This window comes from Bombus flavifrons, chromosome 8, assembly GCF_040668555.2.
Source record: "Bombus flavifrons isolate JBK064 chromosome 8, iyBomFlav1_principal, whole genome shotgun sequence".
In the NCBI taxonomy this organism is placed as follows: Eukaryota; Metazoa; Arthropoda; class Insecta; order Hymenoptera; family Apidae; genus Bombus; species Bombus flavifrons.
Window position 1 is genome coordinate 2164809 of NC_138449.1, and position 26618 is coordinate 2191426.

The 26618-nt window shown below is 42.9% G+C and overlaps 1 long non-coding RNA gene across 2 annotated transcripts in view; it reads left to right on the plus strand.

The window, feature by feature from the left end:
• Positions 1-2757: 2757 nt before the first annotated feature.
• The window catches only part of LOC138182916 (uncharacterized), a 145701-nt gene continuing 121840 nt past the window's right edge, over positions 2758-26618 (plus strand). Inside the window, exons 1-3 of one of the 2 annotated variants that reach the window (XR_011173933.1) lie at positions 2758-2925; positions 3024-3367; positions 8982-9847. This is a non-coding gene — a long non-coding RNA (uncharacterized LOC138182916). Of the gene's footprint in view, positions 3368-8981; positions 9848-26618 lie in introns of both variants that reach the window. The other variant, XR_011173932.1, reaches the window with a different exon arrangement.

Consider the following 26618-nt stretch of genomic DNA (forward strand, 5'->3'; position numbering starts at 1 on the left):
GTACGAAGATTACAGGAGGAAACGTGACAAATAACTTTTTGGTGATTTTTATGATTAACGTGAACTTGTAAATTTAACATGGAACTGATTGACAATGTACTTGAATCTTAAAACCGTGAAAAGAAGGAAATATGATTTATCGTATTCTTTCCCTATGATCTTCATATATTCTATGTATTGCGCAATCGAATGCAAATTAATAAGCAATTACAATTACCTGATCGACTAGTAGTTCATTTTAAACGCGTGTCGATTATGCTTAACGACGGTATGAAATGTCTCGTAACGTATATATTAGCATACGCTATTACGCAACCAAAATAATACGAATAGTTGCAAACGCTATTAATACCGCGGACAAATTCTCGGCTACTTTAGAATCACAGCGTTCTCCATCGGCGTGTACACGTGTGTCTCGAATCAGTTTTCTGTTTTAGTGGATATTGGGAACGCGGGTTGGTATCTCGAATGAAACCGAGGGGCTCGCTTTTCTCTTTCTTCGGATAAGAAATGAACGTCCGCCAATGCTTTCGAGTCGGCGCAACGGTGTCGACGAAGGAGCACGATGAAGGCGATGACAAAGTGCGAGCAGTTGTAATGAGTTTCCTCAAAGTCCCTCTATTTTCAAGATTACATCGGAAGGTAGAGATGTAACAGTTGAATTCGTTGCACGCTTGTCAGCTCTTTTCCTCAGACCCTACTCCCTACGCTATATTAACTAGATGTAAATAAGGAAATGCATTATTACTCGATGCAACTAATTGCATATTGCGATAGCTGACGTGGAAATGCATAATCACATGGAACGCTACTACGACGATGGAATAACGCGTGTAGGATGCTAGCCGTTCGATTATTGTACGTTGATTTAACCTTTATTATGGAAACGTATTTACTCTGAATCTATTGACCATGTCATTTCTTAATCCAAATCTTTTTATTGGGTTAATAGTTAGTAAATACAAATTAATTTCAACTGGACAATCTTAGTATTTGTAAATATAAATGTAATATAACTTATTTGTAACGGAAACGATAACAAAAATTGTTATATTTAGGAGATTTGCCATGTAAGCGATGAACCAACTCGTTTTCGTCGTAGTTTGTAAACTTTAGTTACACCGTAGTAGTAAACTGTCGTTATCTGTAGATAAAAGCGTATTCGCGTTTTATTCATGACCGATACGTGTTTCTGTGAATAATAAGTCTTCGAAAAATTGGTAAAGATTTTTATAACATCTTCAAACATTTTAAATTAAGATTATCATAAAAGATGACGAAATGAAGGTTCGGAGAACACCACGATAAGTCTCATTCCCTATTTTTTACCGCGAAGCAGTTTTATGATTCACCACGTTGCCAATAACTCCGGTATTACAAAAATTTTCTTTATATTTGGTTTTGGAGATAAACATGTGTTTTTAATACTCTCCAAAATTTTCAAAATATCAATTGTCACATAGCAAAAAGTAGAAAGCAAAGTACATGAAACATAGCGTTATCTTCGAAATAGTTCGAACACGAGACACATGTGTTCTCATAGTAAGAAACAGGTAATCGTTTAATTATTGTCCTATTGGTGATATTCAATTTTGGTAAGGACTGGGCTGCGGCGTTTCAACCACTGCGTGGATCGAAGAACGTCCTGAAAAAACCCACCAATGGAAGGGCTCGGTCTCGCGTCCTCGCCGATGCTATTTACGTCGGCGTGGTTCAATCATCGTGCAAATACTGACCAATTTTTACGACTTGTCGTACCTTTTATCGATTGAAAACGAATGATCGATAAAATTTATGAAACGTTCGTTGTGTTGCTATATCAATGTTTTATTGGCCTCTTCTATGTCATGATGCTTTCATCGGAGAAGCAAACTGAAGAGTTTGTGAACACGTGTGTGTTAAGAGGGGTTGGTCGAGGAATCGAAGCGAGTAAAAAATAGACACCCGTTAGTTCGTTGGGTCGCGCAGAACCGGTGTACGCTGTTCAGAAGCCAATTAACGTAGTTACAGGGAGCAGAGTTCGAGAACAGTGAAGGTTTTATTACGATTACGACAGAAGGGTAACGAGGTAACTGTATCAACCTTATCACAGTTATCCGTGCTTATAGCAATAATCCATTTACGTGTTGTTGCTCATAAGAAAGAAACTAGAAGGACCAGATGATTTTCTTGAATCCTTATATCAATATTTCTTTCCTTTTGTATTTCGCATGGGTGACTATAATTTTTCTGTTATAAGTCATCAATTCGAATTTATCGTGGGATTTTTAAGATTTTTCATGTTACATTAAATCTAATTAGTAACCCCAGAACAACTTGACTCGACAAATTCCGTCGACAGAAAAATCATGAAAACGCCGAATTACAAATTGTTCGATGTCGTCAAACACGAATACGATCGAGGAAACAAAAGCCACACCGATTTGCCGTTCAAATACTACACGGTGGCTGGAAAAATGCAACGTGTACCAGATGATACGTACTTACACGATAGTACGTATTGGTGTAAATCAGTGGACACCCGTTAGATGGTGTAACGAGGGGAGGCGGGCCAGGTGGTCCGTCGGTGCGAATATCCATTATAGATTCGGCGGAGTGTAGCTGTCGTACGATCCTACTCATTTTCCGTGTATTCGTGCAGCGTATTTCTGGCATCGATGAGCGTAGGTCCATCGTATTGGTAAGAGGTTGTGTTTGTGTCGGTGGAAGAGGCGAGTTAGTTCACGAGGGCGCCTGTGTCGGCGCTCGCGGCGCCACCGGTTCATTCCGCCATCGGCGCCCGCGACGTACGGACGTGAAAAGACGCGAGCACGGCTCTCGTTTGGGCGGACAACGTGAAGGAGTGGACAACCGTTGCATATCGCGTACATACAACAAAACAAAAACATCGGACACGCAATACATCGATTAACGCAAGATTCGTCGGTAATATATTACGGGTGTTCCGAACGCGATATACATACGTATATGTATATATATGTATACATATATACATATATATATACATATATATATATTCGTAGCGTGTGAAATCAGTGCGACGGATATCAGTGAGAATTCAGAGAGAGCAGAGCATCGATTGTCCTTTGTGTGATCGTCGTTACTCGGCTTCTTGTTCCTCGGGACGCCACCGCGACGTGTCGTGCCGGGGCTCGAACGAGTGAGAGTCTCATCGTGGGCTTCGAGGTCCAATTGCAAACGTCGTCGTGTTATACCTGCGCGTCCCTCTCACAAAGTGAGGCTCGTCGAAGGTCTCGTCGTCTCACCGGTGGCTGGGAGACGTGGAATGATATTTCGTCGAATCGGAGGTGCAGCCAGGCTCGTTAGGCTGCGACGTGACACGCGAGCCGAGTATTTGATACGTTAGGTAAGGAATATGCTGCGTATCGCCCAAGTCGATAAAAAGAAAAGAGGCCGCGTTAAATCGTGTATATTCGTATAGTGAAACAGTTCGCGCGTTTATTCGGTTCCGATTCTTCGCAAAAAGTGCAACCGATAGTAGTCATAGTTCATTGAATCCTTGAAATTTGAGGTTGTGACACAGTTGTGCTTCGGTAACTAAAGAAATCGATAGATCGTAAATCGATAGGTGAGACACGGTCAGAAGCGATACAGTCATTAGTGTTTTTCGTTCTTTATACGACGTCATATATATGTATGTGTGTTTATCAGATGTCCATGTATGATTGGAAAAGTGCAAGCAAGATAAAAGGTTAGATACAATACGACACACGAGGACTGAATTTGTTTAGGTAAGATAGAATAATACAGTTAGATTCAGAGGGATGTCGATTAATGGCACATCCTCTTTCGTTTTCTTTATACGGTATAACATTGCCTCTGTATATATATATAAGTATGTGGTGCGCGTCCTGTCTTGTTTCGGATTTTATTGTCCGCTCGAGCGGCGATCAACATGGAAACGTTCGAACGTTTCCAAGCAATCGAGAAAGATTAACGTGATGACGCGCGCGTTGCGTGACAAACGTGTCATCTTTCGACACACTCGAAATTCTTATACTACTAATACCCTTATGCTTTACACGCGTACGTGTTTTTTCTTTTCCTTTTAATACTGTGCATCACCGATTTACAAACTCAAGTCAATGAAAGAAAAAATATCGAAACTCAAAGGTTTGATGAAAAACGTAGGTCTTCGAGGATCTTTAGAACCGTGGAAACCGGAGAACGTTTAAAGAAGCACGGTGACGCAATTTTCGTGCAGGTGCAATTACATGGCAATCGCGCGAGGCACGTCAGCAAAATCGAGAGCCGTCGTAACGGGTCTTCTTTGGTTTCGCGGAGCGCAAACGCCGTTTTACCGTTAACGACCTAAATCGACGCCGAAGAACGAGATGCGCGCTCTTTTGCGAGTTCTTCGTGAGAGCACTTCTTACGTTGAGTACGGCTGGAGTGGTGGAGGCCGAGGATGCGCACCGACTCTTCGTGCTTGGCAAAAGTTTTTTCGACCGTTTAATTTGATGACTTCAGAGTCGCTTTAAGGGACCAACTGATAACACGCCCGCCTCCCATCATCCATCAATCGGTGTGCCTTCGCGTTGGACACGCTTCGCATCCCAAAGTTCCACGCCAATGCGAACTGCAGCGTAACATTGGCGTACGAATTTTTAAATGTCGATTCCATATATTGGGCGACAAATCATTCTAAATAAATACTTTTTCACCAATTCGTTATGCTACCATGATAAAGGCGACGAAGAATTTTAAACAAGAACTCGTAGATCAGGTGCTCGTAGAACGATCGAAATTCGTAACAAAATTCAATATGACTAACTGACGAAGAAATTGTACATCATCGAATGTACTATGTATCTTTATCGATGATAGGTAACCACGCAGAAGGAGGGAGTGGTGGGGGGATCGGTCAAATGATAACGCAACGGAAGCACGTATACGTCACTCATTCGACCATACTAGGCACGCTCTGGTTTTCTAGCGAAAATTGCGGGCTCGCTTCGCCGCGTAATCTCGACTACCTCGATGCAGCTTACATCGCTGACAAATAGATCGATAACATTCGAGAAACAGTTATATCCCATCGCGGCTGCTGCTACGCGTTCGGCTCTTCACGCGTGTCGGTTTATTTCCGTGTTTCGTTTCAACGATTCTTACCTTTTCAAGCGTAACGTTCTGGAGAATATCTTCGCCTTCATTCCTCTGAATATGATTCGCGAAACAAAGAGAGGGAACAATTTTTTCCTCTTTTCATGGATAAAACTCGCGTATTTTTCCTTTTAATGGCTTTTATCCGGTTGAAATAAGAAAAGAAATTCATAGAGAGCTCGGTTAAATCGTCTACCGCTCGGTGGAATTCGAATGTTGGCAAGAATGGACTTAGAGAGGTTTAGCGGTCAAGCGAATTCGAGGATACCTTCAGACTCGTAGACTGGCGGACGAAATGACCTAGGCCGTTCTTTTACAGTGTCACGTCTGATTGGCTCGATCAGCCGTTTCTACCTGTGACTTTGTATAGCTCATCTTCAGTTTGTCGTGGATGTTCGATCGCAGTGCCAGGACAGTGAATTTAGTGTTTAGTTCCTCGTCAACTTTTTTTCTCTGTGTTTCTCAACGTTCTGTGAGTATACACATTTTTGGCTATGAGAATTAGCACATCTGTTAGATACGTTCACTGGAACACTTTAACAAATTTTACTATAAATGAAGTAAGAAACGACATAATATTTCAATATATTGCATTTAACAAAGCGAAAAGTAACACTCACTCAGCTAGTTACTAGAAAAATCTTAAGATAATACATATATAGATTTAGGATTAACGTACATATAGATTCGATGAAACACGCAATTTATTTATCACTTTTACCAAGAGACGATTTTCTCCGATTTATCCGATCGATTCGGGGGTTTGAGCCTGCTATCGTCTCGATCGTAAAATTTTAGCATTTCATGTCCGAACGATATTAAATGTCTCCGGGGCGAGATAAAGAGCGCAGAAAAGACAAAGGGGGCGTATCTTCTGTAGAAGGATCGATCGTCTTATGAAATCGAAACGTGACTAATCGCGGAAGAGGAGTCGCTGTTACCGAGCATGGTATCGTGCCAGACGAAAACGTTTCTCCGCCTCGATAGTTTCGATCTGACCAGGAACGATAATTGTTAACAACGAACGGTCGTTCGAAAAAACGACGAAATGTTGGATTCAGCAAATTAAACGACGCGCTCACCCTTCCAGCTGATGAATCTCGTGACTAACCGGCGTAATCCGCGGAGCGCAATTAGCATACATGAATAAAGAATCTATGAATCCTTTAAGTCAACTGGCAAACGCCGACTGAATGAATAGATGTTTGTAACTTGTTCGTAGTGCGACGAATAGGCTCACGTTTGTTATAATCAAACCTATTTATAAGGTGAATCGTGATTTTAATGCTTTCTTTAATTTGATTAAGTGATTTAGTGAAGTCGTGTCATCGATAAAAGTCAATAAAAATTGATTTCTCACTGAGGAGATTTATTAACAAATATTAATGCATCTGAAAATGAAAGTCAACGATATTTTAGTTGATAGTTAATTGCTTGATAGGATATAAATATTATGTTAGAAGAGCTGACGATGCAAGATATGTACACTGATAGTTCGTAGGGTATTCCAAACACTCTTCTGTTATGTTTACGCGAGTATCGTAATTGTGATTTGAAAGAAAGGAAAGTAAGTCGCATATCCATTCATTTGCTAGATCTAAAGAGACGTGTAGAATTTCCAAACGATCTTCGTTGATGCTGCAGTGAGTGAACTTTCATACCCGCTAACTCGACGCTTTTACTGCTTCCGACAAATTGTTCGGCAGCGTGGTGACCTTATTTTATTGCGAGCCTAGCGATAGTCTATTCAAAATGCGTTTTACGGGCTATTAACGAACGTATCGTAATTTCCTGGAATAACGTCCGAACGAAAATTCTTTCCTCACGAATTCGGTCCTGTAAAATCGATTCCTTCGTTCTGTTCAAAAAAGAAACATGATAAAACGCGACGTTTACCTCGAACAGTCTTTAAGAGCTCGTAGCTACATCCGATCATTGGAATTCTACCGATAAAAAGAAACACAGAAGAATAAAAAGAGACACAGAGACAGAAAAACAGGGAGACGTGGTATCTTATATTGCCGGTGGAACTCGAGACACGCAGGTAGCGAGCATAATTTTCTATCTACCTACGAACGCCCCGTAAATTGATCGAGGTTACGTCGAGCGTATTTTGTTATAGTGGAAAAGGACTCGTATACGCCTCGAACGATTCTCAGCCGCTTATTACCGGGCTTCGTTCGTTCGTGCTCAGTCACGCAACGCGCCACTCGGTATCGTGGGATTCGCTGGTTGTCGAATGAACTCGTTTACGAACTCGGGAAGGACGAACTCTGTGTTGCGTCGTCGTGACTGTGTCCACGTTTTCGATGAAAATCGATCGTTCTCGTTGTCGTAGTCACAGTCGTTCTCGTCGTCGTCGTCTCCGTCGCCACGTTGAAAAACGTTGAACGTTCGCGCGCTGCCGCGTTGTACGAGACGTTACGTGCCCGTTCGACCTTTCCCCGAGCCTCTTTTGCAGCCTTCGTTCCAGGGGCAAAAAGGGTCCCTCTCCGTCCGCCTCTCTGTCTCTCCACGCGCTACGGTTTCGTCCTGACTCTTTACCCCTCTTTTTCTCCACGCGGCTCCCTTTCTTTCTATCTGCTAGTTCACCCTCCCTCTCTTTCTGTTCCTTTCTCCGTGTTACTCGTCCTTTTTCTCTCTCTTTCTCACTCCCTCTTTGTCGCACGCGGTAAATCGCTCTCGCACTCGACAAGAACGGGGCGAGTTCCCGAAATAATCGTGCGTATCGATCCTCACGCGGGGCGTGCAGGGTGAATTTATTCTCGTGCACGGGGAGAACGAGAGACTCGTACAAGCTCGCCTCGTTACTTAATCGTTCCGCGTTAGAAACGAAGGGTATATAGCGTGGAAACTATAGCGACGTAGTAGAGGCGGTAGCGTCTCCTGCTTGTTTGTCCGAGAAATATACAACCGAGCTGTTTGTCGGTGACACAGGAATAACGAGGATTCGTTGGCCAGTTTGTTCGGAAAGATATTCTATAGTGGTAATTACGCCGTCTATTATGATACATATTCGATGCGTTTTCATAGCGAGCAATCGAACATGGGGTAGGGCATGTGCCGCTTGGTAGTATTCTCAAGTTGGCAGGCCTGACTATTTGTTTCGATCCCTGACGCGCATTCGACTTATTCATTTTATCACTTTTCGAAATTGGCGACAGTTTCGTTTGGAATTTCAGTTTTCGCCGTAAGCGGAGAATGAGAGCAAGTGTTATCGTCGGTCGATATTTGTGGCAGCACCGGTCATTAGATCCGCTTTAACGGCGGGGACACAGTGTGTGACACACGGAAACGTGCACTCTTCGACCATTTCCGTGGCGTTGCGTATCGTGCTCGCGAACGTGCCGTATTTCTTTCGCCTGAGAGCTAGATCCGTAGAACGCCACGATCGTTTTACGGAGCCTCCTCCTCGTGTGTCGTATTCTGGCGCGAAGTCAACGGTACATAATCGTAAAATTCGCTTGATCGCGAGGCTAAGAACTTAGAAACAACATGCGAGTCCTGAGTGTTCGCTTCGCAAGGAACGCCCAAGGTACATATTTACCGGGTTGGTAGACATTCTGTGAATTCGCGTATTTGCGCGTCTGTCGTTAAAAAACATGACCCGCATCGTCTTACGTCTCTTCTCTCGTTTCTTCGTTATTTTTCCCGGTCCCCGGAGCACAGGTAACGACTAGTCTCTCGTATTTTCGTTCGTATTTTCCCTTTTTTGCTTTCCTTTCTCTCTCTCTTTTTTTTTTGTTCTTCGCGGCGTCGCGGCGGAGAGAACCCTTGCGCGTTTTTTCGCGGGACATTGTTCGGCGCGCGTTTTGTCCGCACGTCAGCCATCACGGCGTATTGTATTCATTGTTTAGAGGCTGTTGGAGCTCTACAGGCAAGAAGACGGCAAGAGAGAGAAGGGCGCCTCGTAGTGGCTCCGAAGGAAAGGAAAACTCACCGTTCGCCGGCTTATAGACAACGCCGGGCTCTTGCTTGCTTGCTTTCTTTCTTTTTCTCCCCCGTGTTTCCCCCTCTCCCTTTCACTCGACTCCGAGGCTTGCACGAAATCGCGTGTCGCTCCCGTACCGCGTAGAAATGTCGCCTCCTCAGGATCACGAGGTTCCGTGATCGCAGCTGTGCGCACAGCCAACGTTCTTCCTTCTTCGTGCGCTTCCTCTCCACCTACGGCCCGTTGGAAATTCAATTTCTGTGCAAACGAGTGAAATCAAGAGGAAGCGAATACAGGAAGAGAAACTGGACACGGAGAAGGGAGGGCATCGCAAGGTAACCGTGAGGAAACGTAGATAAAGAGAGGAAAGAAATTTACAGTTGTATCGTTCTGTGTATCGGACCAGTGAGACAAGAGAGAGACAGAGAGTGAGAGAGCGCGCTTATTGTTCTGCTTTTGAAGAAACGCATTGGAGAAGGAGAAAAAATAGACAGAGGCAGACGCAAACGATTACTCGTGTTTGTATACACGTATATACTGCCTACGGAGTAGGACAAAGGGCACGTGTGGGACAGAGATAAACGCATAAGGACGGAGAGAAGAAACTGGAAAGGATGCGTCCGATTTGCCAGTGATCGAACGTAGGCCTCGTCATTATTGCTTCGTGCGTGGGTGAAAACAGTGGTGTCGCTGGAAAACTGACCGAAGGAGAGAGAGAGAAGAGGAGGAGTAGAGGAGGAAGGGAGGAAAAGCGGCTGGCGGCGGAGGCCACTTCCTGTGGGCGACGACAAGGTACAGAAAACAGTTTCAATATCAAATATATTATTTGCTCGTTTTTGAAACCTAAGCTAAACCAAGGGTGTCGTTTAACGCCGCCCTTGGTAGTGGCGGCAATTCTCGCAGAAGTAGAGCAATTGGTGTTAAGTTGTATTTATAACACCCTGTTAAAATTATAAACGCTCTACCATGGAAAATGTATCGACATACATACATATATGGTATGTGGGAATTCGATTGGAGTTTCTGTATTTGTACGACGCGAAGAATCAAAATTAGGAAAGCGTTTACAGTGTTCACAGGGTTTGTATTCTATACGCGTGGTAGTAATCTCGGACATATTCGGGGTTAGTAGTTGGCAGTACGCGTGTCAGATGACGCGAGTCATTTCGATCCGCCTGCAAATCTTTATCTATCCATCATTTCATAGCACAAATTTAAACACATTTCGGGAATTGAATAATCGTTCGTTGCGTACCAACGAATCCTCGCATAGGAAAACGGAATCGTAAAAGCTTAGAACAGACTCAGAGAGTAGCGTCAGTGAATAGTAGCGTAGTTATACATGGCCATGGGAGATTCAAAAGTTTTCTGTTTACCGTTACTAATCCTGAGGACTACCTCCGCTAGGGTCGTTCTCAGCGACGAGTTGACCGTAGGCATTTTTAGTACGTGCTATTAGACTGTGCAATCTGTAGCCCGGAATTCCTCGCCGATAAAACCCCGAACGAAATAGCAGGTTATTTAACAGGAGAAATAATCGTTTTTAAACAAGCGTGTACTTCATTCCCGTCGATACTAAAATCTTTTACGCTCTGGTCAGTTTATACGAGAGAAGGAGACTCACCTTTTAAGAGAACCGATTTAATTAAATAATCCTTGTTATTATATGCGGTTCGTGGATTGTGTAATAATCAGGTCGCTTCGCGAGAACACACTGAAACGCCAGACGTTTCATCTCGAAATGGTTTTAAATGACAATGACCACCATCGAGTCGAGTTGGTTCTCTCTGTGTACCGTAATACTCGATCGGCGCTCGTTCTCGCCATTATGCTAATGAGACGTATTGTCGTCGGCCATGGCGGCCAAACTACTCCTCGTTCGAGGAACCCGTGTCTGTTAAAAAATCCCATATTTCGACTAATCGATTCCACGTTATCGTTCAAACAAATTACATTATGCAGTAAAATGCATACTCCTACGATACTTGTGTATTTACGTGTCGATACGGGAATACAAACTACGTTTCTTTTAACAAAAAATAGCGAAAGAAAATAAAAACGGAAAAAGAAAAGAAAAAAGAAAAGCAAGGAGAGATATACGCAGAGCACGTTGCACGGAATTCGCTGTTTGCAACGATGTCTTCTCTATATTTATTGCGTAATGCTTGAAATTTTTGTTACGGCCCGTAGTCACGTTGGTCGTTACACGCAGCGCCCGTTCGAAAATCCCCGATTATATCGACGTCGTTATTCACGACGGCGCGCGACAGTTGTTACTGCTCGTTACGTCTCTGGGTGTCTCTGGTTTATTTAGAATTTTGAGGTGCGCTCGCGGCCATCGCGCGTATTTTTTTCCCCCCACTGAATCTCTTTTCCTCTCTTTCGACAGAGGGATAGAGAGAAAGAGAGTGAGAGAGAGAGGGAGAGGGAAGGGGGACAAGAGGCGCCCCCGTGTGCAGTTTTTATTTCCGGTGCGTTAAAAGCGGTACGAGAACGAGAACTCGCTGACGGGTGCAAACTTCACGCAACGAAGAATAATCGCTTGGCGCCCAAGCGTCGATTCTCGGAAGCTGAAAATTTTTCGTGTATTTTTTTTCCTCGCTCCGGAGACGGCAAACGATAGCGATGTCGATGATAACGGGGAAAAGCGAACGACGCTAACGACATGGTCGCTGTCTGTACGATACCGTTCGTGATAATCGAATTCTCGTAACGGTTGACAATGTCTATCGATTCATTATGACATTAGATGTCGCCTCTCGCGCAGAAAGGGGAGAAATGCGTTTACACCGAAGCTGTCGCGTGATCGATACGAGAGCCGACCGACTGCCGCGTGCGCTCGCTCGCTCGTCTAAAAACTAAGAATCACTTCGACTCGGTCACGAAACATCTCCCTTGTTCCAACTACATAGTAGGGAGAAATAATTTTATTTGCTCGTTTCTTAGGTGACAGAGTAGTAATTATGGTTTTAGAGGGGAATAATGATGTTTGACCTCGTTACCGGAACTGTCTCTGTATATAAAGATCGTAGAAAAAACGTGATGAGTGCGTTTTTGGTAATTCTTTTTATTTTAATTTTAATTCACTTTATGACTAAATAAAATAGTTAAAAGTAGAAAGAATCTGTTAGATGCAAAGGTAGATAAATAAATAATACTTTGATATTTTTATTACTTTAACATTATAACAATCAATGTTCTTCTTTATAAAACATAGAAAATCTAACCTCTTCTGCTGTCTATTTGCAGTCTTTATATAAATATTCAAATTGAAGTTAAAATGTATTATCATTTAGAGAAAATATCTGGACTCATTTTATAATGTCACTAAATAATATTTGAATATTTGATAGATAGAAGATAATTAAATTTACTTCATTAAGTTACTAAAATTGAATCCAGCTAATGGAAAAATTCGAAACATTTTATTCCCCTTGTTACTCGCTTTTTATTTCAAGCTGAACAACCATTAATTGGTCCACTTTCTTTCTAAATTCGAATACGAATAAATGATCGCACTCTGTTGCGAATTTCCAACGATCGTGCGCCATTACAGCCACCCTATGGATTCATCGTCGATAACTGTTTGTGTGTTTTAAGTGTTTTAACGTTGACCTTGCCGCTCGGCATGCTCGCGGAGGCTCAAGATATCGCTGACGGATATTATATGGTACAATGGAACAATAGGGCGACTACTGTGAGATCGCGTTCGCGCGTACAAAAGCCATAATAAACGAGGATGTATTAGCAATGTGATTCGAGTTAAAATCACGCCGAAACGTACACATCCGTGAGTTCGCTGAAACGTGGTGTTGCATCGGTGGAGGGAAGCAACGCATAGTTTAGCGAACGTAAGAGGGAGAAAGATAAGTAGGGAAAGGGGGGAGGAGTGGGATAAACGAAGACAAACCGATAGAGAGAGTAACAGGAACAATGGAATCCAGAATTATTAATGCCCGTTGAATTAATCACTTCAAATGTACGACCGTTAACGTCCTTACGCCAAGAGTAATCTATTTTGATTAAGATTAATTAATCAATTATCCGGCAAATTACCAAGTCTCGGAGCAGCGGCGACTCGAATTGTTTTTACATTTTCATTCCGCGAAACGAGCATGGTCATTTTTTCGTTCCCCTCTTCTAGTTACTTTTTTCCCTGATAATAGTCGTGAAATGTAATTATGACATTTATTATTGTAGCGCCTTTGTAGCGCAAGGAAAAACGATTAAAACGAAGAAGAACACCAACGGGAGAAGTTCTGTCTTATTCGTCGTATCTCGTAAATACCTCCGTCAACGTTGAAAGAAAGTACATATGTACTCGTAAAACGTTCGATTCGACTCGTTCCGTGAGTTTATCGTTTTTACAATAGCCACGACAACGCACTCTGCCGGAGAGAATTCGTTTCGCAGCCGAATGCGACATGTTCTTTCGGTCCTCGATGTAACGAGCAACGAGCGAGCAGGAAGTAAAAGTGCAGTTAGTGCTTGTAATTAACGCACACACGGTCTGCGTGCGTTTTCAGTCGTCGAACGGAATATATATCTTTTCTTCGCGTCGACTCGCGCATACACGATCGTGCTTCGATCCGTCTTATCGATGCAACGATTAAAAACATTTGCAACCCGCATCTATCACTCGATAATGAATTTTGTTCGTTAAATAATAAGAAACCTTACTACACGGGTTTCCGTATCTATACAATCGGCGTTCCCAACGTATTAGACGCTTCGTTCCCTCCGATCTTAACACTATCGAGACAATAGAACAAACTATCTGCGTCAACCAGTAGCGGTCGGAGATTATAACGCCGGCACGCTTATTTAATTATCATATGATCTTCGTTGTGGCCACGCTATTGAAATAAACGATTTAATTTGCACAAGGTGTGTAATTATCGGCGTACCTCGAAACTGGAGCGATTTAATTTCACCGAGACAAAGAAACCGATAAGGGGCTCGTCCGTTTGTTGCTCAAAAGTGATACACGCATCAGATTACGCGGCGGTGGCGGTGGCTATCGCGGCTGCAATTATTCCTCTCGCGACACGTACAAACGCGCATATACACTCGCCTTTATTTCCTACGGCCGTTTTTCAGAGGCGCGTATACGCTCGTGCTCGCGCTCACGCGCGTATACCTGTCTCTCGCACGCGATTCCATATAAGAAAGTCGATGGTAACGCCTAACGTGCCTTCTGAAACTCGATACATATGTGTGGTACGGATTCGTGGCACACGAGCGGCAACACGAACGATCACATACACACACGGTCCACACATGTACGCTATTCCTCGTTCCTCTATTGTATACGAGTACACACACGAGGTCCCTCGCACACGGTCACCGCGCGAACGTACGCGTGGTCGAGGTTTTTATGCGATAGTGTGTGTACCCGGTGATCCTAGTTTGCTGGCAGCTGCCATGAAAAAACCGAAAGCCGGCCTTTTGCGGCCCTTCCCGAGAGATCCCGGCTGTCCATGGCCCCGTCATGTATTCAACCTTCGAAAACGGAAGAATACGAACGAGCGTTTGTCTTGCTCTGTTCGCTAACCGTGACAGCCGGATATTGGGAGGCGAAGAATATGTAGTACAGCGTAGTTTCGAGATTTTCGGGCAACCTTGATTTTCTCCCTATAAAATGTTAGATTCGAAAGTTGCGTATTCATCGAATAAACGATGTTTATAGGAAATATTAAAACAATAGTCACGTATGTGTTTGGTTGTAACGATTTGAATATTCGCTGTGAATAAGAACGGAAAGGGTCGCGTAACCGCAAAATGGGAGCATAATCAGTATCTGTGGTTTCGTACGGATCGTTTCGTAGTTAATAAACATCGAAGAAGAGAGGTTACGAGCGAGTACAAAGAAATGCAAGGACCGACGTTAATTACGACACATCGAGCATTGAACGACTCGCCGACGAGACCGACTAATGCTACCCTATTCAGGATTTCCACGTTATATTCTGTCTCCCTTTCTTCATTGAAATCGCGCTCTACTTTTCCTATTCTCGTTTTATTCGACAAACGGCCAGCCCTCTTGTTATTGATTAATGTATTCGGTATTCCGGATCAACGATGCGCCGACTTCCTCTCTATTCTGTTTCTATATCGCCACCCTCTTCGTCTCCCAATCTTATCGATTGTTTTATTTTAACTGGCCGTTATCTCTTCCACGTTAAGCTACTGCGGTCTCTCTTCGACTTACGTTTCGCCAATTGCCGGCTTAATGACGGGTGTAATTCCGCGATTTCATGTCAGATTATTCCTCGCTTCGTATATACATATGTGTTTACTATATCGTCTTTTTCCTTTCCTTCTATTATACCAGTTAATGACTTAATGCAAAGACACGCTACATTGTATTAAATACGAGTCTTTTCAACAACGTGTTTCATTATCGCCTTAATTCAATTCCATATTTCATAATAATAATTCAATGTTCACCATAGGATTGTAATTTATAGAAAAACGCAAACAGTTCTCCTATACTACTTGACAAGCATGTTATCTTATCAGCCATGTGACACACATACGTTCCCGCGATCATTGATCGCTGTTTATCGCATCGATTCTTACAAACTTGTTTCTCCACAAATCCGAAGCTTCTCGTTTACCAAAGCTTTTCCACGAGTTTCACGCACGTAGCGATGCTACTCCGTAAATTTGGTTCTCTAAATCGTCGTCTATTCGGCAACAGCCCGCCATGTTCCCTGCATCGATGTTAAATATCCTCCGCTCGACTTCGTCTCGAATTTCTCTGGCCTAAGTTTTCGTCTCCTTTCGACTTGCAAAAACGCCGGCATTTCGCCGGGTTTCTTGGTCTTCTCGGTCCTTTGCGAGAGCAAACGAACGCGCGCGTGTTCCATCGAGAAGGAAGCGGTCGAGCGAGAGAAAGAAAGCGAGCATCGACTCGAAGCGGAGATGACGAGGACGCGCTGGCGGTGATCTCTCTTCTTCTCGCGGCATCTTTCTCTGCGGGGAAAGGGTCCTCTTTCCCGCGCGTGCACCAGGTTCTGCTCTTCACTCGTTCTGTAATCTGTACGGCACGGCGGGCCGCGATTGGACCGCGGGAGGGGTCGTTGTGGGAAGGGACGACGAAAGTGAGAGAGAGCGAGTGGGATAGAGGTCGGAGAGCGAGGAAAAGGGATGCCGGGACGATGGCAGAGAAAGAGGATGAGGAGGAGATGGCGGTGGAGGGAGGGTGTTACCGTCGCATTTCAGAGAGGACTTTAGCGCTCTGGATGGAGGTAGGCTAGCCTAGTGAGCACCAGAAGGGATAGAGAAAGAGAAACGCGAAACGCTAAAGGCGAAGAAAGAGAGAGAAGTTGGCGAACAGTGTTGCGAGTAAGAGGGAGAAAAAGGGTCGTGAGAGGAAGCGAAAGAAGACTAGGGGATCCACAGAGCCGGCACGTCTCTCTGGCTATGCTGTATGCCGTGCCGGCAGGGTACCCTGCTTCACATTGCCTCCGTCTTTCTCCCGCGTGTTCGCTTTTTCGCTCTGTCGTTGGCGTTCGAGCTCGTTCCTACCCTCTCTTTCTCTGCTTGCCGCGTTCTCTCTACGTTTCTCTCTTTCTGCAACGGTCGTAGCGTTCGCGCTCGATCTCTCTCTCGGTCGCCGCTGCCTCTGGTCTCCTGGTTCCTCTCCTCGCGCTCGTTCGTTCAATACTCTGGGAGAGAGTGAGGTAGGAGGTGGAGGAGGAGGTGGCGGAGGAAGAGGAGGAGGAAACGGTTGCGAGGGGAGGTAGAGGCCAGAGGGAGAGAAGCAGCAACTCTCTCGCGCAAACCCGACGGACTTACGGAACACGATTCCACCGTTGGTTGGTGGGCTACGGATGGTTTGTTCGCACGATCGAAACCAGCCCGGCGCGACCGAAGGAGAGCCAAGAGAGAGAAAGAGAGAGAGCTCTCCGTTCGCTGATACGGAATGGAACCGCGATCGGTTGAAACGCGGCGACGGCAACGGCGACGACGACGACGACGACGACGACGACGGCGGCGACGGCGGTGGTGCCGGTGACTCTCGCCAATAGGTAGTATCGTTTCTAAATAGGTAGTTGACGACGCGACGTCAGCTACGACCGGCTAATGTGGTTTCTAGGTCGATGGCCTGACACACGGGGCACTTGTTAAACCGATGTGCTCCAAATATTCTATGGTGTCGAGTATCCTTTCGCGTTACTTGAGTCCAAAGTTTAAGGGAAGTTAATGTTTAAGGGAAATGAGAAAGAAAGAAAAATGGTATGTAGCTGTGTACCTTCGCGAGGGATAACCTACGAATACCATGTTATAACGTTTTTGCACCCTTCCGTTGGTTACCATTGTCGAAGAATCGAATAAGGTCACAGGGAGAAGCGGAGGAAATAAGACGTGGATATTAAATAAAAAGTAACGTGTATCGTGTGCGGCTCCGGGACTATTGTCCTATTGGAGGGGTAGTACCTTTTATTGTCGTAAAAGAGGTTCACCAACGCGTAAGGGAGAATGGAATCGGGAGTCCTGGTCGTACGACTCCTCCGTTTGTGCTTCGTTCCGCGATATACACGAAGGCTCAATGATGTATCGTTAAACAAAAAGCACTTGGCTGTGTTTGTATACGGAAGTACGTACGGCAGAAGACTCGCGATACCGGTGAGCAGACAGGCGAGTTCAGTCAAGTTACCAGCGCAAAGTTGTTGTGCTTCGTCGGCTAACCATCTGTCTTTCTCTTCCTTCGTTGCTCTCCTCTTTTTCTTTTCGTCCGTTCTCCTCTCAATACGCGGTTGTCTGCAATCGCATATAAGCGCGTGGTACACCTATATGCATACCTCCGCGTATCTATACATATGCACACATTCACCTATCTCGAGTCGTGACCTATGGTGATCGATACAGAGTGCCGCTCATTTGCCACGAGGTGAAACGACTACTACTCTTCGTCTCGTTTCCTCTCTTTATTTTCCTTTCTTTTCCCTTCCTCTGTAATTTCTCCCTCTGCTCTTCCTCATCGGGAATATACCTCCGGTTCCTCTTTCTCTCTGTATCTTGGCCTTCTTCCTTGCGTTCTCTCGCCCTCTTTTACCGCGGTGACGATCTTCCTACCCGACACTCGAGGAATAATTAGGACGGGTTCGTTGTTAGCATGGAGATTCGTCGGCGAGGCTATACTTTCTCCGTTGCGCCAGTCCTTTTTCCTCTTTCCTCTTCGTCTCACGCACGGACGAGTAAGTTACGCTCGTCGTGGCGCAGGAAAAGAGAGAAAAACAGAAGGGTCGAGAAGGAACGACGAAAAGACAAAACGAAAGATCCTATGCGGATGCCAGGGGAGAAGATGGAGAACGCGACAGAAGGAAAAAGAGGAGAGAACGCCGGGTATGGTACCGAGTTTCGGATAAAATTCATCGGTGCTCAAACTCTTTTTCTCTTTCTTCCCCTATCTTTCCCTATATCCTCGTTCCCCTTTACTCTCGAAATGTTCTTGCTCGTTTCTCCATCGGCTCGTCTCTTATAGAGTTCTGGCTCTCTCCATCGCTCGTGAAACGTTGCTCCTCGTGGCAAAAGGGACTCTGCACTCGTTCCTTCACCTCGCTCTCCGGGAGCGTACGTTTTTTTCCAACTCGTTTCTCAGGTATTCCGCCGCTCTTAACGGTCGAGTGAGAGAAGAGCGGAGAGCGAGAGGAGAGTGGACGAGTTCGAGAGACGACGTTTCGCGCGTCTCTCCTTCACCTCCTCCTATTAATTTTCCACAATTCGTTTTGTTCGTAAGGCCATTCGTGAGAAACATTATCGTTACCCTTCTGCTTGCTAATTCGCCATATTCTTTGAGGCTTGAGCGGTTGTCGCGAGCCGTGACATTCTCGTTTCATACCCTTCACAGTCGCTGCGTGTACGCGTCGCTTCGGGACAGTATTTCAGTCAACGATATCGAACCTAGTAATTAGTAAAACAACGAACAAAAATCTAGGTAGCTATCAGTGGAAAGATTGGAGTTGCTTCGTAACGTTAATTCCAATCGTATCGTATCCGTTCCACGAACTATTTGGCGAAACGAGTATTCGTGAATCAGGTAGGCATGTCCTCTTACGCTCGATACATGCGAAGAAACGTTTGCTTGGCTAGTTGCTCCGATACTGTATGCCTCGTTTATAAGCCGTTGCGAAGTCTCCAACGTTGTAGCAGCCGATCTCCCAATCGGTGCCGGGGCCATAAATCTAGCGAAGGTGCGCGCCGGTTTAGCCGTGAATTAATCGACGATGAGTTACACACGGATTAACCGTGTTTGCGTTGCTCGGTCGTACCAATGACACACACCGATGCTGAATTCATTTAATTTTATTCAATATCGAGTCGTGATTGAATGTTTATAGACTTTCCATATTTTCGTATTTCTGATTATTCCGCGGTTTGCAGTACACTTTAGTTGGATATAAAGTATTACGTTCGACGTATTGGAGGAGTAATCCATCGTTAACACAGAATTAAAGAAATAACAGGTTACGATGTTTCATCTAGAAGCTAATGAACATTCTTAGCCGTAATGGATTGTACCTATAATTAATTAGCGAATTTTCTTTGTTGTGTCAACATTGTTACAAAATACTCGTAAATGTTTGCGACCACGGTTAATCGTTATTTCTACTTATTTTTCATTTTCATTGGTGCAAATTCACATTAACGGATATTCTCAGATGTTCATATCCTGCTTAGTCGACGAATATCCAATTCTACGTATCATTGTTATCTGCGAATCTTCTTGGAATTCTTTTGCCAGTTATTGGCCATTTCCTTTCCAAACTTTCCTATCCTCTAACGAAACAGACGATACACGTACACGTTCGATAAAAACAGCCAGAAAACGAGCATGGAATTCAGAGAAATGCGAGATAATCCGTGTCCCGCGAGATTTATACCGCGATATCGCGAATTTATTACGCTTGTCATCGATTATGCACACTCGCGTGTAAAATGGTAAACGCTGGAACCGGGTCAGTCTTCGATATATGCTATCGACTACGAATGAAAAGAACGGAATGAGAAAGAGAGAAAAAAGAAATGCAATCGTTTCGAAGCTTGCTCGCGAGAAAACGAGGCGATACAAAAGGGGGACATCCGGATGCGATGCTCCAAAACGTACGTAGACGAGGCCCTCGTATTCCATTTTAAATTGTTCATAAATTAAACAATCCTGTTTCGCAACATTACAAACGCTGCAGTTAATCAAATGTAGCGTAATTTTCAAATGCGGTTTATACCGTCTTGGTAGAAAAATATTGTCGCTGTTATGCATATAAAAATAAATTAGCTTACTACTCTGTTTTATGTCTGTTCGTCCTCATAGAAAGAAATTGGTTTTGTTGGGAAAAGCGAACTGATACTTCTTCCATTAAAATAATTCTACAATGGCGAAAAAGGTTGGTATATTTCTTCATGCTTTGAGAATAGTTTGGAGACACCAGTATAATGAGAAAGAATTTCAAATATACAGGGTGCTTGGTAATTGGTGGTACAAGCGAAAAGGGGGCGATTCTACGCGAAAAAAGAAGTCGAAAATATAGAATAAAAATTTTTTGTTTGTGGCTTTGTTTTCGAGAAAATCGACTTTGAATTTTCGCTCGGTACGCGTGCACTTTATCGCGTCTCGTTATAACGGATCTCACTGTAGATCGTTGTCTCGATGGAAAAATTAAAAAAAAAAAATTTTTATTCTATATTTTCGACTTCTTTTTTCGCGTAGAATCACCAGTTACCAACCACTCTGTATAGTCAGGTTTACATCTTTTTTAAATTCATATAGCACAATCGGCCAAAAACAGACTTTGTCTGCTAATTATAATAAAATTACTTGTAATATTTAATTTAAAAATACTCGTCTAGATTGACTTCTATGCTTAGAACAGAATTTAGTGTTTTATAAATTCAAAATATCATTTGTATAAAATGATTTTATTGTAATCTGTGAAATGTGAGCCACTCGATGCTATGACCTGTGCTTATCTTAGTACGACCAAAACTCGGCATTACTTTCGCATCAACAATATTTCGTTCGGGATATCGATACTTCAAAACACAGAAATGTCCATCGACGCGAGAAGCGAAACGAAGACGATAAACGAGGCATACTATCCCCAATGTGTGTTGTCGAACGAAATTGAATTCTGTTTGGTTTTGGAACCATAGGTGTCGCGTTGAGACCAGGGAAACAGGATCGAGAAGGTGTGACGTGTAGAACGTGAGGGCAGGTGTTCGTCGCACGTACGACTGTCCCGTAATAAGATTCTGTGGGTGTGCCAAGCGAAAGCTGCGGCTGCTCGATGAAAAATGGATGTGTCTTTGACTTTTTCTTTATCAAACTGTAGTTAAGAGTGTGAACTAAACAACTAGAGAATCAGGAAGAAAACAAACCGCGAATATTGGAAAAGTATTTAGGTTGTTATTTCTACCGATGAAACGAGAACTAGAATGAAGGTTAACTGGTGCTTAACATCCTCCACGTTTCTTCGTTCGGACAGCATTCCTTTCGAGTGTCCCTCTTAAAAGAACGTATATCTCTGAATCACTGGATATACATACGTATAGACTTCTCATACAAATTTCTATCTAACGTTGTAATTTACAATTCGTTAATATATTTTTTATAAAACATTAAATATATCGCTAAATGTAGCCAATTTTTTCCACTGACAATAACTGTCATATTCTGTTACAAGTATACCTACGGAATAATGAAAGAAAACAGTAGAACCGAAGTGAAATTTAATGTGGTCGGCTTTATGGCTTGTTATTCGAGATTGCATAATACAGCGTCGTAATGAAGTACTGCTTATAGTTAAACGATCGCGAGCGTAACTTCATTCATAAATGTGGGCGGGTGAGGAGGGGGAAATGTTGGAGAGGGGAGGACGTTTGTTACAGCGCGAAACGACGAATCGTATTTCATGTACGACTATTGTATCGAGCGTTGCCTCTCCCGAGCTCTCCTCGACTTTTTCACCCGTTCGCCAGCCACGACGGGGACCGTTATATAAATCTATGACGTCCGCGCTAACAGTTGTCGAACGCTTGTAAATTAGACGAACCATGATTTCCTAAACGTTAATTACTTTTTTTCCTTTCCCAACCTCTCTTTCTCTATCTGTTTATTTTGCCTGTTCGTTTCACATCGTTGCACGATAATTCTTTCGCGTGTATTATCCCGCGAGGACATTAAATCGCAAATATCGCAGCAAAACGCATTCATTGGAAAAGTGACCGGTCGCCGCGTCGACTGGAAGATGAAGTTTTGCTATTACACCAATCGGTGCGTCATAAATCGAGCGCGCGCGCGCACATCTCGTGATTCACGATTATAGATGTATCGTAAATCATCGGAGTGCAGGCCGGAATTTTCAAATTACCGTACAATTCGTGTATAATTTTACGGCGTGTGTTGCCACCATATTTTATCGGTAACGGTAATTTCTCATTAGCAGCTGAATTTTTCTTCCCCTCCTTTTTATCTTTTATTTGCTGTCTTCTTTCGATATCTCACTTCATTTACGTATTGTAAGAAAGCGTCTTTAATATACAGGGTGGTTGGTAACTGGTGGTGCAAGCGGAAAGGGGGTAATTCTACGCGAAAAAAGAAGTCGAAAATATAGAATAAAAATTTAAAAATTTAAAAATTTAACGTCAATCGAGACAACGATCTACAGTGAGATCCTTTATAACGAGACGTGATAAAGTGCGCGCGTACCGAGCGAAAATTCAAAGTCGATTTTCTCGAAAACAAAGCCTCAAACGAAAAATTTTTATTCTACATTTTCAACTTCTTTTTTCGCGTAGAATCACCCTCTTTCCGCTTGTACCACCAGTTACCAACCACCCTGTATATTACACATATATTGATAGTATATTGACAGGCAACGTTAACGCTGTTTGCCAGCCACAATGTGAAACGTGAACGACAAATGTGTATCGTTGTTTTTGTTACGAACCCTACAACTGTATGATTCATTCAAAAGTCACATTGACCATTAATTGAAGAAGAGACAGAAAGGTGATGTTGTTACAAACACTGTTCCTTAGAATTCACTATTATTTGCGTCATCTGGACTTACGGAGATAAATCATTTTGTTTTTGAAAATATTAATCGTGTACTTACGTAATGAAATGAAGAAATTAATAAAAGGTGTTGATCAGTTAACATTGATATGAAAAGTAAAACGTAATAAAAGAAAAAATAAGGAGAAAGAGGAGAAAGGAGAACGTATCCAATACGAACGACCGATCTTTGATAGTATTTCATCGAGACAAAGAATCTGAAATATCCAATACACGTTTCACGGCAAAAAATTGTCGCACGAACGAATCGAGAACGTCGGAATAAGAGTTTCTTTGAATTTATTGGCTGGTAGGTGATTGGCCGCTCCCAAAGGTAGACTTTCTTTCCCTCTTTTATTTTTTCACATTCACGTCCCTACGAAATTTGATTCTCGAGATATCTGCTCGCCAGCATTAAACGAAAAACTCTCCTCGATGACGTTACGTCGCGTGCTAGCCAGTCGCCTGTGCTACACGATCCCGCAAGCTGTAAATCAGCGGAACAATGAACTCGGCGTAGTAAACGTCCACCTCGATATAATTTATTTTCGAACGAAAGCGATAATTAGTCCCGACAGTGGAACTTTCTCGACGGAACTGTATCATTCGTGATTTTTGCAACAAGATCGACTGACAAGGATCGCCCGTGTCTTGCCGCATCCATACATCATGACCGCGCTACACGGGCGAAACAATAATTTGTAAAAAGACGTATACATCATCCCTCATCGGTGCGTTCCGATAGATTGCATTGATATCAAAGAAAATAAATGCCAAGATATCGGCGCGAATAATTTTGTGATCGTCGAGGTGACGAATTAATTAATGAATTACAGAAATTATCCGGTGCTTGTGTCAGTAAAAATCTATATCTACTTTGTAATCATTCGTTGATTATAAAATTGTTAATATATTGCGATGATTAATGTACATATTTAATGCGATATTTCATTAATGGTTTGTGTTATCATGTATTTAGAGGAAAAGAAAATTCGCTACCAGTCGAATAAACGTTTTATCATTTTATTCATGTCATTTTCAGGTTTCATTGTAATCAGTCGTTCAATGTAGCAAAGTTAGTAATTATTTTATAACAGTCTGCATGATATAACTTTGCTTAAAAGATAAAGATCTTTAAATATTTCAAAAATATCTCATATATTTTTACTCGTCATTTAAATTTTGAAAAGCGAACAAGTTTTAGGTCGTTTTAACTAAAAAAGACAGGATAGACGATCTACTTGCTATTTAATGTATTAAACATAACACCTTGCCTACAAAATTACAAAAAACACAAGAATACGAATGCTTATACATCCATCCTCCTTATTGTGTATCGTTCCAAGAATACGTCTGGCAGTGCAATGGCATGCAAGAAGTAGCCGAAGCAAATTACTGAAAATGAGAGTTGAATCGATAAACAGCACTAAAACGATCGTACCATACCAATATCGCAAGAAATAAAAGTCGGACTGTGGTTAAGCCATGGATTAAAAAGGAGGGAAAAAATGTCGAGCTTCTAATTATCGACCAAATTTGTCGCTGCGAAGAGACGATTCTTCGTGGACCACCCTGTTTCGAATTCCACGACTCGTTCTCCCCACCACTGCGGCTGCGGACCAGCGATAGAGGAACACTTATCGCGTTCGTGCCGGTATGACCTAAGTTAGGTATGTACGGCCGTCGAGCTCGCCAGAGAATACAGAGAACATCTCTGCTTCTCTTCGTTTTCTTTTCTCCTTGTTTCTCTCCCTTCCCCTTCTTCGGTATTCTCTTTCTCGTTGGTTCTTCGTCCTTTTCTCTCTACGTCGCTCGTATGTTTACTCGTCGTTACCATCGTCGTCGCCGCCGCTTCTGTTTCTGCAGTGGGCTCTTTATACTCGACCACACGCGTACACACGTATATGACGCACACGCGTTCAACGAATATACGCCTCGGTCGTATTTGGATCGCTATATGCGCCACGACGCGCGACGCATCGTCGGCACACGCGTGTACGTAAATGCGTCGCGAGTAGCCGCTCAACGGGAGAGAGAAGATAAGCGTGCAGGAAAGTGCGTTTAGCGCAAGCACGCGCGTGTTTCGGCCACGCACGCGCTCTACCCCTGTTTGCGTTTCGCGCTCGTGTACACATACCCAACGAGGGTAATTAGCAACCGAGTGGCGCGATTTTTGAACGCAAGACGGATGAAGAGTTATTGGTTTTATTTTGGTTGAGTGTTGGTTGAGGTAAACATGAATCGTGAAGTGGCCGGTGTGGTTAGTTTTTTGGATTATGTATTTTGGGTCAGTAAATAGTTACGTATGGCTGACCATGTACTTGAATTTAAAATTTGCAATTTGATCTTGTACTTGAGCTTGAATTCGAACTTGAATTTGAACTTGAATTTCAATTTGAATTCAAAATGTAATCAATTCCAAGCTAAGCTAACATACTGCAACGATATATGAATTAATTAAACTAAAATTCTTTTAACTAAAACATTAGAACGCGCTTTTTTGATTTTTTGAGTAGGAAAGTTACAATAAAGAAAAAATAGGTTTGAACGATCGATTCATTTTCGATCAAATTACGTTGAATAAACACCTAGCAAGTAATAGGTGCTGCCCGTGAATACCATCAATTTAACTGAATATTTTAGTTGGCGCTTTTTTACTCTGTACAAAATAAAAAAGAATAAAAAGAAAATAGCGTCACAATACAGGTTTTATGTGACAAATTAAAATGCACGCGTTAAATAAACGCGCGTTTGAAAGGATGCAAGGCACATATAATTCGCATGCGTTCGTGTCGGAACCACAGACACGTGACACTCACATGTCTATTGGGAGATCGTATCGTCTGACTTTATATTATATGATCCTCCTACCTAGAAAGTCATTTCTCATCGCGCGCTTTGGTACACGTATCCTGCATACATACGTGTGAATTCATATATGTGTGTATGTATATGCATACAATTGGTTTGCGTTACCGTCGTGCGGTTGGATCAAGCAATACGACGAATTGTCAGTGATTTCGAGGAAAGACAGAGAGAGAAAGAGGAAAATGTGAGCATCACGTGTGTCGGCATTCAACTTGTTCGAACCTAGGAAACGGTCGTCAATTAAAACTAAAGCATTTCCTCTCATACAAAGAGGAAGCGCTGTAGTCATCATGATCGTTGTTTTATGAATACATCATTATCGATTATATTATCATTTTCCTTTCCACTATCCACGGGTTGTAGTTATCAAATTAGGACATAGGACGAAGGAGAGAAGGAAATTTGATTTTTCTAATTGTCATACAATATATTCATTTATATTATACACATATTACGTTCAATTGGACGATCATGTATATGTAGCAATTATTTCATTTATTTCACTTGTTACAATAATATATCCAAAAACATGACTATATTCTACTTGAATGTCATTGAAATTGCCTCGAGCTTGATCAAGTCACCTGTATGTATATTCATCTTTGGCTACTGTATTACTCAACTGGAGAATAA